At 42.0% G+C, this 12,702-nt stretch overlaps 1 protein-coding gene across 2 annotated transcripts in view; it reads right to left on the reverse strand.

The window, feature by feature from the left end:
* LOC102455822 (C-type lectin domain family 2 member B-like) overlaps positions 1-7,916 on the reverse strand; it is a 28,402-nt gene extending 20,486 nt beyond the window's left edge. For both annotated transcript variants that reach the window (XM_075913444.1, XM_075913443.1), the window contains exon 1: positions 7,745-7,916. The gene's annotated coding sequence lies outside the window, so the exon portion shown is untranslated. The remainder of the gene's footprint in view (positions 1-7,744) is intronic.
* Between the last annotated feature and the right edge of the window lie 4,786 nt (positions 7,917-12,702).

Below are 12,702 nucleotides of genomic sequence, written 5' to 3' on the forward strand. Positions count from 1 at the left end.
CAAGAACAGTTCTGTTTCCAGTGTCCTTTTACCACAGTTCCAGGGCTAGCTCAGCACACAGCTTCAGGATGGCTGCTTTACACATCCAAAAGTTCTGTAGCCACTGCTCTTCATCCCACTCCTTCATAACAATGTGATTTCCCATACTCAGTACTGGTTTCCCTAGACCAAAAGCAGCGCTCTCCTCTGCATATCACATCTGTGAGAGCACAATGCAATAAAGGTTCATTTTTTTCCTCATCTGAATCTGACAAGTCATTGTCCTCTGCTAGTAAGTCCATAATTCGGTGTGCTGCAGTGTGTGATGGCTTAATTACACTGATCACAAGAAGGGATAGATGTCTCTGATTTGCACTGTCCTGTGCTGTGCTTTCCTTATCGCCTTGGTGTCTGGTGATCAAAATCTTTGGCTAGGTGCTCTGCCTCTGTCCCCCCACCCTGCCAGAAAATTCCCCCTCCCCTTGCTCTCACAAATATTATGGAGCTCTTTGCCACCACAAAGGGAATGTTGCATTTGCTGAGGTCTGACCTCGTTAGGAGACACCTAAACCTTCCCTTTAAATGCCCAAATTGCAATCAACTGCCATTCTGTACTTGCACAGCCTGTAGTTGATCTGCTTCTTACTAGGATCCAGGCTGCCTGTGTACAGGGTCATGAGCCAAGGGAGCAAGAGGTAGGCTGAGTCACCAAGGATCACGATTGGCATTTCTACCTCTCGGATTCTAATTGTCCGGTCTGAGAAAAAAGTTCCAGCATGCATCTTTTGTAAGAGGCAGGAATTCCAAAAGATATGCACATCATGCACCTATCCCAACCATCCCATGTTGATGTCAATGAAACAGCCGTTGTGATCCACTAGCACCTGCAGAACCACAGAGAAATACCCTTTGACTATGTCTAGACTGGCTTGATTTTCTGGAAATGCTTTTAACGGAAAAGTTTTCCATTAAAAGCATTTTTGGAAAAGAGCATCTAGATTGGCATGGACACTTTTCCACAAAAGCACTTTTTGCAGAAAAGCGTCCATGGCCAATCTAGACACGCTTTGGTGCAAAAAAGCCCCAATCGCCATTTTTGCGATCGGGGCTTTTTTGCGCAAAACAAATCTGAGCTGTCTACACTGGCCCTTTTGCGCAAAAGTTTTGCGCAAAAGGGACTTTTGCCTGAATGGGAGCAGCATAGTATTTCCGCAAAAAGCACCGATTTCTTACAGTAGGAAGTCAGTGCTTTTGTCGAAATTCAAGCGGCCAGTGTAGACAGCTGGCAAGTTTTTCCGGAAAAACAGCTGATTTTCTGGAAAAACTGGCCAGTCTAGACACAGCAGTTGTGGTTTATATTTTCCTTGGCAAGATGGTCAGGGGCCAAGATGGGGATGTATGTTCTGTCTGTTGCCCCACCAGATCGAGAGAACGCTATTGTGGCAAAGCCCTCCATTATGGTATCCAGGTTTCCCAGAGTGACTACTCCGCATAGCAGAAGTATACTGATGTCCTTGGCCACTTGTATAACAATAGCCCCCACTGTAGATTTCCCCAGTCTGAATTGAGTTGCAGTTGCCTGGTAGCTATCTGGTGTTGCATGGGAATTGCTCTGTGGAAGCTTGAGCTTCTCCACTGTCAGATCAGGTCTCATTTGGGTGTCCCTACACATCAGAGCAAGGGAACGCCATTCGCAAAGTTCCATGAAAGTGACCTTGCTCATTCTGAAGTTTTGCAGCCACTGTAGCTCATCCCATGCCTGCAACACTTCGCAGTCCTACCAGTCTGCTTGTCTCATGGTACCAGAAACAGCATTTCACTGTGTCCAGAGGATCCAATGCCAGCTGTACTAATTCGCTCAGCACAAGGGCTTGCCTATACAGTGTGCTTATGGAAACTTGAGAAGGACATTCCTCCTCACCTAGTGGTAATGGACCTCTTGTCCATTCATCTGAAGAAGTGGACTGTGTCTACAAAAGTTCATGATACCATCTATGTATTTTGTTAGTCTCTAAGGTGCTACAGGACAATTTGTTGTTGTTTTTAAATTTTTTTTTCAATGACTTTAACTGCAATCCTGGGGAAATAAGGAAAATTGCTCATTCCCCATCAAAGTAGGATACTTTGGAGTAATATATAAATTTGTATTTGTACCAGGACACTCAAAGGGACCATATTGGTACCAATCCTGGTACCTCTTTTGATTGGTTTCATACAAAATTGGTCATAGGTTAGCTTAGGTAACCAGAATCTTCCACTTAATCAGCCTCATCAGGCTTGATGACTATGATTACTTATTCCGTAACTCCTCTCTGTATTCCACACAGACCAGTATCTGTATCAAACACATTACATCTCCAGATGTACTTACCCATTATTTTCTGCTCCCCAATAACTTGTGGTTTCCTATTGGGCTGTTAGTCTGTACAAAGATGACTATATTAATATTACAGGCCCCAAGATTTATACTGCCTTGTCAAAGCTAATGTCTTACAGGATACAAGCCTGTAGGTTGCTAGCATTACTGCTGTATCTAATGCAGACTATAAATGTAGACATCAATATAACGAAGCTGGAATACAGTTGGAGTAAATATAACAAAGGCAAACTAGCCCACCAGTTATAGCTCCCCCTTAATAAGGTGATTGTTAATGAGCCCTATAACATAAGATGAGGACTTGACCCTTAACCCAATAGATAGCAGATAGCTAAAGTGGGAAATGCCACAAGCTTAATGAGTATGTGTGCCTTAAGGGCTTGGAAAAAATTTGATCCTGTGACCCTGCACTCCAATCAACCATAAAGATAATTTAAGATGTATAAACAGTAGTAGGATATTGGCCAATATTGCCATGTTATCCTTCACAACCAAGCCTCCTGCATAGTTAACCTGAGAGGTTATCAACAACAATGACGACTGATCTTGTCAGTACCTTCCTTCTAGACACACCACAGTGTGTCCGCCTTATAAACATATTGTAATTACCAATGTACTGAGACCCTTCTTTAGAGCAACTGGCCACTGGTGGAATTTTCATTTGAGTGATCCATTACCAAGGGAGGCACATTGCTGGGTTCATTGTAGACATTATCTTCAAGGTGATGGAAAATAGGCAAAAAGGCTATGAAGAGGACACATAAGGTTTTGCTGTAATGATCTTAATATGAGTTTTAATTAGTGCAGTGCCATACCTGATTTGTTTTAGTGACACTTTTTGATAAGAATTAAACTGGTGGCTTTTTCTGTTTCCTGTTATAAAACAGCAGTTATCAATACAGTGTAGCCATTGCTAATTCTTGGTTAAATGTATGACCTTCTTCAATCCTAAACATATAAGAAACTGTAATATGTTCATCAGGCCTGGGCAAAATACGGCCCGTGGCCCACCTAGCCACTGGATCCAGCCTGTGGAGGCAGTGGGGAGCCCCAGACAGATTCCCATGCAGCCCTGCATGGTGTGCAGAAACACAGCTGCCGGGCTCTGTTTCTGTTTTAAAACTGGAGGGGAAGGGGGAAGTTTTAGGAGCCGGCCCACCCCCAGCACATTCCCATTGGCTGATTTCTGGCAGAAACCAGCCAATGTGAACTGTTTGTTGGAATAATAGGCTGTTAAGGAGAATCAAGTCCCCTCTCCTAGGCTCAGTTATTCGTGAAGACATGGCCAGGTGCTCAGGCAGGTTGGCTGGCTGGCAAACATTTTTAGCTCTGCAGGCAGGCAAGCTAGTTTGGCACCTGACAAGTAAGTCTCTTGGCCACAGCCTGCTTCTGGCACCACAGCCCTTTCCTGCCCCAGCTCTCTACTCCCCACACTCAACATACCCAAACTCTCTGTCCCCCTCTTACACCCATACCCCCTCCCAGATCTGGCACCTCAATCTCCTGCCCCAGATCACAATCCCCTCCTACCCTAAGTCACATCCCAACTCCCTGCACTCCAGTCCCCTGCCCTAGGTCATAACCACCTGCCCCACCCCAACTCCCTTCCTGACTCCAGTCTCCCTCCGGCACCCCAGTCCCTTACCCCAGGCTTCCTTCTACACCGAACCTCCATTCCAAACCCCCGCATCTCCATTAATATCATGGAAGAATGAGGCCCTCAAACACTTTCCAGAATCTTGGAGTAGCCCCCCATCAAAAATTATTGGCCACCCCTGATGTGCATACTGCAAACAGAACTGATTTATGTCATACTATATCCATAGCTACATCGCACATAGACGTATCCACTCTGAAGCTACTGATGAGAAGATAAATTCCTGTTCAGTTTACTAAAGGGCTGCATCTAGACTGGCAAGATTTTCCGCAAAAGCAGCTGCTTTCGTGGAAAAACTTGCCAGCTGTCTACACTGGCCGCTTGAATTTCCGCAAGAACACTGATGATCTCATGTAAGATTGTCAGTGTTCTTGCGGAAATACTATGCTGCTCCCGTTCGGGCAAAAGCCCTCTTGTGCAAATGCTTTTGCACAAAAGGGCCAGTGTAGACAACGCGGTATTGTTTTACACAAAAAAGCCCTAATCACGAAAATGGCCATCGGGGCTTTCTTGCGCAAATCATGTTGAGATTGGCATGGACGCTTTTCTGCAAAAAGTGCTTTTGCGCCAAAGCATCCGTGCCAATCTAGACGCTCTTTTCCACAAATGCTTTTAATGGAAAAACTTTTCCGTTAAAAGCATTTGCAGAAAATCATGCCAGTCTAGACGTATCTAAGGTGTCCTGGTTACATTTACTAGCTTATAACAGAGGGTTGCACTTTTACTTGGTATATCCCTTAACAATATGTTCCTTTAAGATACATTTTGGTTTTGTACATCTATGACACCAACAATTTATGCAATGAACTCAACAATGTCCATATCCAGTCTTCCCCCCATTTTTGCATATTGTCCTCTTGGAAGAGATTATATTGCTCTGAAAATGATACTAGTGCACAAAACAGTGCCCTTGCACCAAAAAGGCTACGTCTCGATTGGCATGATTTTCCGCAAATGCTTTTAATGAAATAGTTTTCCGTTAAAATCATTTGTGGAAAAGAGTGTCTAGATTGGCAAGGACCCTTTTCCGCAAAAGCACATTTTGCAGAAAAGCGTCCGTGCCAATCTAGACGCATTTTTGCACAAAAAAACCCCGATAGCCATTTTTGCGATCGGGGCTTTTTTGCACAAAACAAATCTGAGCTGTCTACACTGGCCCTTTTGCGCAAAAAGGACTTTTGCCCGAATGGGAGCAGCATAGTATTTCTGCAAGAAGCACTGATTTCTTACATGAGATCGTCAGTGTTCTTGCGGAAATTCAAGCGGCCAGTGTAGACAGCTGGCAAGTTTTTCTGCAAAAGCAAGTGCTTTTGCGGAAAAACTTGCCAGTCTAGACAAAGCCAAAGTGTCTCTGCACTTATCAAGGTTGTTCCCCACTCTGGCACTTCAAGTGCAAGGTGGGGGCTTGCATAAGACTTCAAAAATACTTTGCATCTATAGGTTTCTGTTTTTAAAAACTCCCCAAGAGCACAGATTCCCTGACTTTCAGTGCTATGCTGCCACCACCCAAGTGAGAAAAAAAACCTTTTAGAACCCAGGAAGAGTCACTTAGGAACTTCTTCCAGGGGGGTACCCCAAGTTCTTTTACCGTAAGAGATCTTGAAAAAATAAACTATAATCTCTGATAGCTGAACTCGCAGTTTTAGGCATACTTCCAGGACACAAGAATCAGATCACAGTCTTAAAAAAGGTAAATGTTATTAACAAAACAAAAAGATACACTTAGTAAAGCATGCTTGGTTGCTAGGTATTATAGAGCAACTGAGAGAAAAACAGATTCAGCCTAGTTACTGTGTGTATGTGGCGGGGGGAGGCAGGGAAGGAGGGAGAGCATGGACTCAGCATACAGCAGAGCCAGCCCAAGCTACAGGCTGACCCGGGATGCCTGATTGTAAGGGGCGCTGCGTGGTGCTGCAGGGCCGGGTGGGGGTGGGGCCACACATGCGCTGCGTGCCTGGGGCGCAAGAATGAGCTGCATGCCTGGGGCCGGGGCCGCACATGTGCCATGAGCCTGGGGGTGGTGCTGCGTGCCCAGCGTGCAAGAATGGGTCGGGCTGGCTCTGCATACAGGTATTTAACCAAACTACAACACAAAGAAAATATCCTGATCACGTCTAAGTAAACATTCCCTATCATGTATACATTTGTAGCTTTAAGGTCCAGTCCATTTCTTGTGTGATGGGTCATCTGCCATGCACTGGCCCTTTAAGGGTTAACACCAAGCCCTGGGAGATGACTGGAGAAGTGGAGCCAGCAGCTGTGGCTAGTATGAGCCAATTAGGGCACAGCTGAGGGCTGTATAAATAAAGGCTCCCTGGGCATGGAGATAGACACACTCCTGTTTTATCTGGGGAGCAGGTGGGGCCTGTCTACCAGGGAAGCTGGAGGTTTCCTGAGCCAGGGCAAGCCTGAAGAGTGGCAGGTAGAGCTGTGGAGCTCTGGCCTGATCTCACTCCCAGGCTGCAGGGTCTGAGGCATGTCCTGAGAATATTAGGGCTAGATCAGGGGTGGCCAACACGTTTAACAAAGAGAGCCAAAGCAGCAGTGCAAAAAATGTGAAGAGCTTGGGAATCTGTATTTAATCAGCCAGATGTTTTTCCAAACCAAATATTAGGACATTGTGGCTGTTGCGGAGGAAGAACCATGCTGTCAGCTACCTAGTGTTGTGAGTTGCTTTTGGCCGGTCCTCCCTGAGAATTTTGTGCTGTTGAGTACCTGGAAAGACATGTCCCTCTTCTGATCCAACAGTGGCATTTGCTAATTTTGCATTCCATGTACTTTCTTTAACTACTATTAAATACATTTTACAAATTTAAAACTTTGTTTCATTGTAGACATACACTCACCACCCTCCCCCCACCCTGCAGTGCCTTTGTCAGGGGATAATTTTGACAATCATTCCAAAATCATGTAACTTTAACTAGAGCCTGATTTTATATTTTGTTGAGTTTGATTATAAGAAATGATATTAATAGATACTATAGAATACTAATATATACATATGTAATCATACCATAGCAATTATGTCTTATATTTTCTAAACACTGTAGCTGTAATATAGATATTAAATGTAATTTATTTTCATGAATATTTTGGAGATTTGCCTAGTGAACTCCTAAATTTTAACTTGGGTTCTGCCAAATAATTGGCCACATTGCTTGACAAATCCCAAAATAAAATTGTTTAATATTTATAAAATAAGTTTCCATGAAATTGTTCATTGGTGCATACACTGATAGACATTTGTGAAGATTGAGCCACCACTGATCTTTGTAAAGACATATTCAAAGGGGTTAAAGCCTAATCATATACTCTAATTATAGTATAACTAGCATGGTACCAGAAAAAAAATCATTAATATTTATATTATGCACATTTTGTGTGCAAAAATATTGTTGTTGCAACAAAGTTTCAGAAAACAATTTCGTCATGTATCAACCAGTCATACCACCAATGAATCGAACATTGTCTTTCAGTCCAGGTGCCACAGGAAGAAATCTATGGGTCCCGGAAATCTAAAGGTTGAAAACATTCACCATTTTGGATTTTTACAGGTGAATGTGTAATCTTTAGCCCCTAGATTAGAATATGAGTGAGTGGGTAACTCTTAGCTCTTCTGAACCTGTTTCTCGTTCAAATTAAAATCTGGACATTGAGAAGGGCAGCATCAGCTATCTAGTGTAAGACAAGGGATTCTTTAGAGTGCAGGAATAAAACAAGTTTAGGCTTACCCATCTCTAACTGTTTGAAGACCCTATGATGGAGTCTCCTCTTCTGAAAGATCCTAATTCTCTGGATGCCACCTTTTCCCAAAGACATGTCCAAGTATTGATTGGATAAACTGGGAAGCTATTCAATCTGGCAGTAGTGCCCCATGCTAAAGAACACTTCTGTCTGGGTAAGACCCGTCAGTATCCTTTAAGTAGTGGCAATGTCTTTGCTGTTGCCTCTTTAATGCATAAGATGCTTGTCACATGGTTTCACCGCATAAGGTAGAATAACCTCTCTGATTTGCATTATACTTTTATTCTTTTTAATCATTTTGTAAAACAGTAACAGTTAAAATAGACAAATATTAAAATACTAACTTTGTTTAGTCTACTTAAAGCGAAAATGGCAAGAGAAGTTGAATATCTTCTGTTGTAAAATTAAAACTTGTAACAATAACTGGATTGTAGGTAGCAAAGGCAGCTGCATTTTTCTAAGACACTTCCTGTGCAAAGCAGAAAGAATGAACTTTGCTGGTTTCCTTTACTGGGTAAGTTTGAAATTGCAACTAACTTGAGACTTATTTTTAGACCCATGATGCATAGCAACTGATTCAGACCCCCAAGTTTGTGACTGTGATTGGTTAATACAAACGTGTAAGCCATAATATTAATACTTGAATTTCCCCTAAGGGTGTTACCCTCATTTCCGTTCCTATTGCCTCCCACTTACAAGTTCAGAGAGGGAGAAGGATCACTGGTAAGCAAGAGTTTGCTTTCCCTTCTACGCTAATACCTAGATGTAGTGTGGTGAATCAGATGGGTTAGATGTTCACTTTTTTAAAGGATTAGTTTTTAATTTTAATATTATTCTAGTAAAAGCAATTTGCTTTGCCCACTTCCTCTTTACTTCAAAACACTCAAATGAATCATTTCCCCTATGGGTTTTAGTTAGTTAACTGCAATCTGTTAGCTGCTAGTCAAAGATACACATAAGAATGGCTATACTGGGTCAGATCAAAGCTCCATACAGCCCAGTATCCTCTCTGTTGACAGTGGCCAATATTATATGCCCCAGACGGAGGGAACACAACAGGTAATCCTCATGTGATATTTCCCCTATCATCCACCTCCAGAGAAACAGAGGATAGGGACACCATCCCTACCCATCCTGGTTAATAGCCATTGATGGACCTAACCTCCATGAAACTATCTAACTCTTTTTTTGAATTCTGTTAAAGTCCTATCCTTCACCACACCCTCTGGCAAGGAGTTCCACAGGTTAACTGGGCTGCGTGAAGAAAAACTTCCTTTTGTTTGTTTTAAACCTGCTGCCTATTAATTTCATTTTGTGTCCCCTAGTTCATATATTGTGGGAATAAATAACTTTTCCTTATTCCCTTTTTCCACCCCAGTCATGATTTTATAGACCTCTATCATATCCCCCTTAGTCTCCTCTTTTCTAAGCTGAATTGTCCAAGTCTTTTTAATCTCTCTTCATATGGAACCCATTCCAAAACACTAATTAGTTTTGTTGCCCTTTTCTGAACCTTTTTCAATGCCAGTATATCTTTTTTTGAGATCAGGCGACCACATTTGTACGCAGTATTCAAGATATGGGCCTACCATGGTTTTATAGAGACAATAAGATATTTTCTGTCTCATTCTCTATCCCTTTTTTATGATTCCTAACATTCTGTTTGCTTTTTTGACTGCTGCTGCACACTGAGGCAATGTCTAGACTACATTTTTCAAAAGTGAAAGTAGTCTGGATGAGTTATTTTAGAAAAACATCTTTTTCGAAAAAAACCTACTCTTCCTTAAAAAGGTTTACGTGTTAGGGTTTTTTTTTGAAAAAGGGTTTTTTCCCCCCAAAAACTGCATCCAGACTACTTTCACTTTCAAAAGATCCTCTTTTGAAAGTGAGTTTGGAAGAAGATATGCAAATTCCCATGGATTTTGCATATCCTCTTTTGGAAAAAAAATGCAGTTTAGATGTATCCTGAGTGGATGTTTCCAGAGAACTATCCACAATGACTCCGTCTCTCTCTTGAGCAGTTGTAGCCAAATTTTTGCACTTAATTTTATGAAATTTCTATTTTCCTCACAAAGATTTGACTTCCACTTTTTAAACGATGCCTTTTTCTCTCTCACTGCTTCTTTTACCTGGTTGTTAAGCTATGATGGCACTTTTTTGATTCTCTTACTGTGTTTTTTTTTTAATTGGGGGTATACATTTAAGTTGGGCCTCTATTATGGTGTCTTTGAAAAGTTTCCCTGCAACTTGAGGAGATTTTACTTTTGTCACCATACACTTTAATTTTTGTTTAACTAACTTATTTTTGTGTAGTTTCCCTTTCTGAAATTAAATGCCATATGTTGGTCTGCTGAGGTGTTTTTCCCACCACAGGGATGTTACATTTTATTACATTATAATCACCATTTCCAAGCTGTCTTGTTATATTTACTTCTTGAACCAGATCGTGCACCACTTAGGACTAAATTAAGAATAGCCTCTCCCCTTGTGGATTCCAGAACTAGCTGCTCCAAGAAGCAGTCTTTTTAGATATCAAGTAATTTTATTTCTGCATCCCATTCTGATGTGATGTATACCCAATCAATATGGGGATAGTTGAAATCCCCCACTCTTATCGAGTTTTTTAATTTGATAGTCTCTCTAATCTCCCTTAGCATTTCATAGTCACCATCACTGTCCTGAGCAGATGGTCGACAATATATCCTTATATGCTTATATTGGAGCACGGAATTACTATCAATAGAGATTCTTTGGTAGATTTTGGCTCAGATAAGATTTTTACTTCATTTGATTCTACATTTTCTTTCACGTATAGGGCCACTATGTGACTTGCTTCCTGTTGACTTAAAAATAATAAATTAAAAGCAGTGTCTGTCAGCCTAACAGAGTATGGAATTTGGACTAGACTAGAGTCTCTATGATGGGGGTGTGGGGAGGGATTAATCCTTTTTGTACCTTCTGGAAAGTAACCTTTTCTTTTTTTCTTTCTAACAGCATAGCTGTGTCTACACTGGGCCACTTATTCCGGAAAATCAGCCGCTTTTCCGGAATAAGCTGCGAGCTGTCTACACTGGTCCTTGAATTTCCGGAAAAGCAACGACGTTGAACTGTACAAAATCAGCCGCTATTCCGGAAAAACTATTCTGCTCCTGCTCGGGCATAAGTCCTTATTCCGGAACACTGTTCCGGAAAAGGGCCAGTGTAGACAGCCCAGTAGTCTTTTCTGGAAAAAAGCCCCGATCGCGGAAATGACGATCAGGGCTCTTTTCCGGAAAAGTGCGTCTACATTGGCCACGGACGCTTTTCCGGAAAATAGGCTTTTCCAGAAAAGCAGCCTGCCAGTGTAGACGCTCTTTTTCCAGAAATACTTATAACGAAAACTATTCTGTTTTAAGCATTTCTGGAAATTCATGCCAGTGTAGACACAGCCCATGTGTTACCATTTTTATGCTATTTAATTTCCTGGAATGTTGGAACTCAGAGTGGTTTGAAAGACAAGCACCGATTTCTTACCTCTTGTTAAAGGGCAGCCTATCTAGATTATGACAAACACGACTGACATGGATTCCAAGGTCTGAAGGGGCCATCGTGATCACCTAGTGAGTCTGACCGCCTGTGTAACATGGACCAGATTCCAGTCCCACAATATTTCCTTTGGAATTAGCACAGATCTTCTTTTTAAAAAATCCAGTCTTAATTTAAAAATTTCTAGTGATGGGGATGGAGGAGGGAAATCCAGTTAGTTTACTCTTTGTAAATTGTTCCAATGGTCAATTATCTTCTGAGTTAAAAATATTTTAGTTAAATGTGTAAGAGGAGGCACATTCATTCCCCACCAGGACTGGAGATAGTTTCATTATGGATTTGGTGCAGAGGAAAGAATCTAGGGGTCAAAGTGGACCACAAGCTACAAATGAGTCAACAGTGTGACACATTTGCAAAAAAGCAAACGTAATTCTGGGATGCATTCACAGGAGCGTTGTGATCAAGACATGAGAAGTGATTCTTCTGCTCTACTCTCCACTGATTAGGCCTCAATTGGAGTATTGAGTTCTGTTCCAGGCACCATGTTTCAAGAAAGATGGTGGTGAAATTGGAAACTATCCAGGGAAAACCAACAAAAATGATTAAAGATCTAAAAAGCATGGCCTATGAGTGAAAACTGAAAGAACTTGGCTTGTTTAGTTTAGAAAAGAGAAGACTGAGAGGGGACCTGGAAGTAGTTTTCAAGTATCTAAAAGGATGTTATAAGGAGGAGGGGGAAAAAATATTCACCTTGACCTCTAATGATAGGACAAGAAGCAGTGGGATTAAATTGCAGCAAGGCGGGTTTAGGTTGGACATTAGCAAAACCTTCCTGTCAGGGCAGGTAAGCATTGGAATAAATTGCCTATGGAAGTTGCAGAATCTCCATCATTGGAGATATTCTAGAACAGGTTAGATAGACATCTATCAGGGGTGATCAGACAAGATCCATCCAGAATAAAAGTCTAGTTTCTGATGACTAAAATGGATTTGGTACTAGGATGTGAGGAGGTTACCTTAATGTCCCCCAAAGACCTTGGCTGTAATCCCAGATTTCATATTCCAGGCCCTTGAGCCCACATTCCAGTTGAATCCATCTTCCCTGGCTCTCTCAGCATGACTTTTGTATGGGGGTCTGAGGTAGAGAAATCACGACTTAGAGTCCAGAACATTTGAAACAATAAGAAAGATTCCGCCAGACAAATGCATGCTGCTAAATAAGTGAGAATCACAATTTGGTGAGAATAGCACCAAGTCTCCCTGCAGTGCCCCTTGGAGAGATGGGCTGTTGCCTTTCAGGGTGACCCAAGGGCACACCTGTCGAGGAACGAGGACATCAGCAACGGATGGTGTGACGCTGGGTTGCAACAACAGAGAAAGAAAGAACGAGTGCAAGGTCAACAACATGCCCCTCAGGAAG

This window comes from Pelodiscus sinensis, chromosome 32, assembly GCF_049634645.1.
Source record: "Pelodiscus sinensis isolate JC-2024 chromosome 32, ASM4963464v1, whole genome shotgun sequence".
Lineage (NCBI taxonomy): Eukaryota > Metazoa > Chordata > Testudines > Trionychidae > Pelodiscus > Pelodiscus sinensis.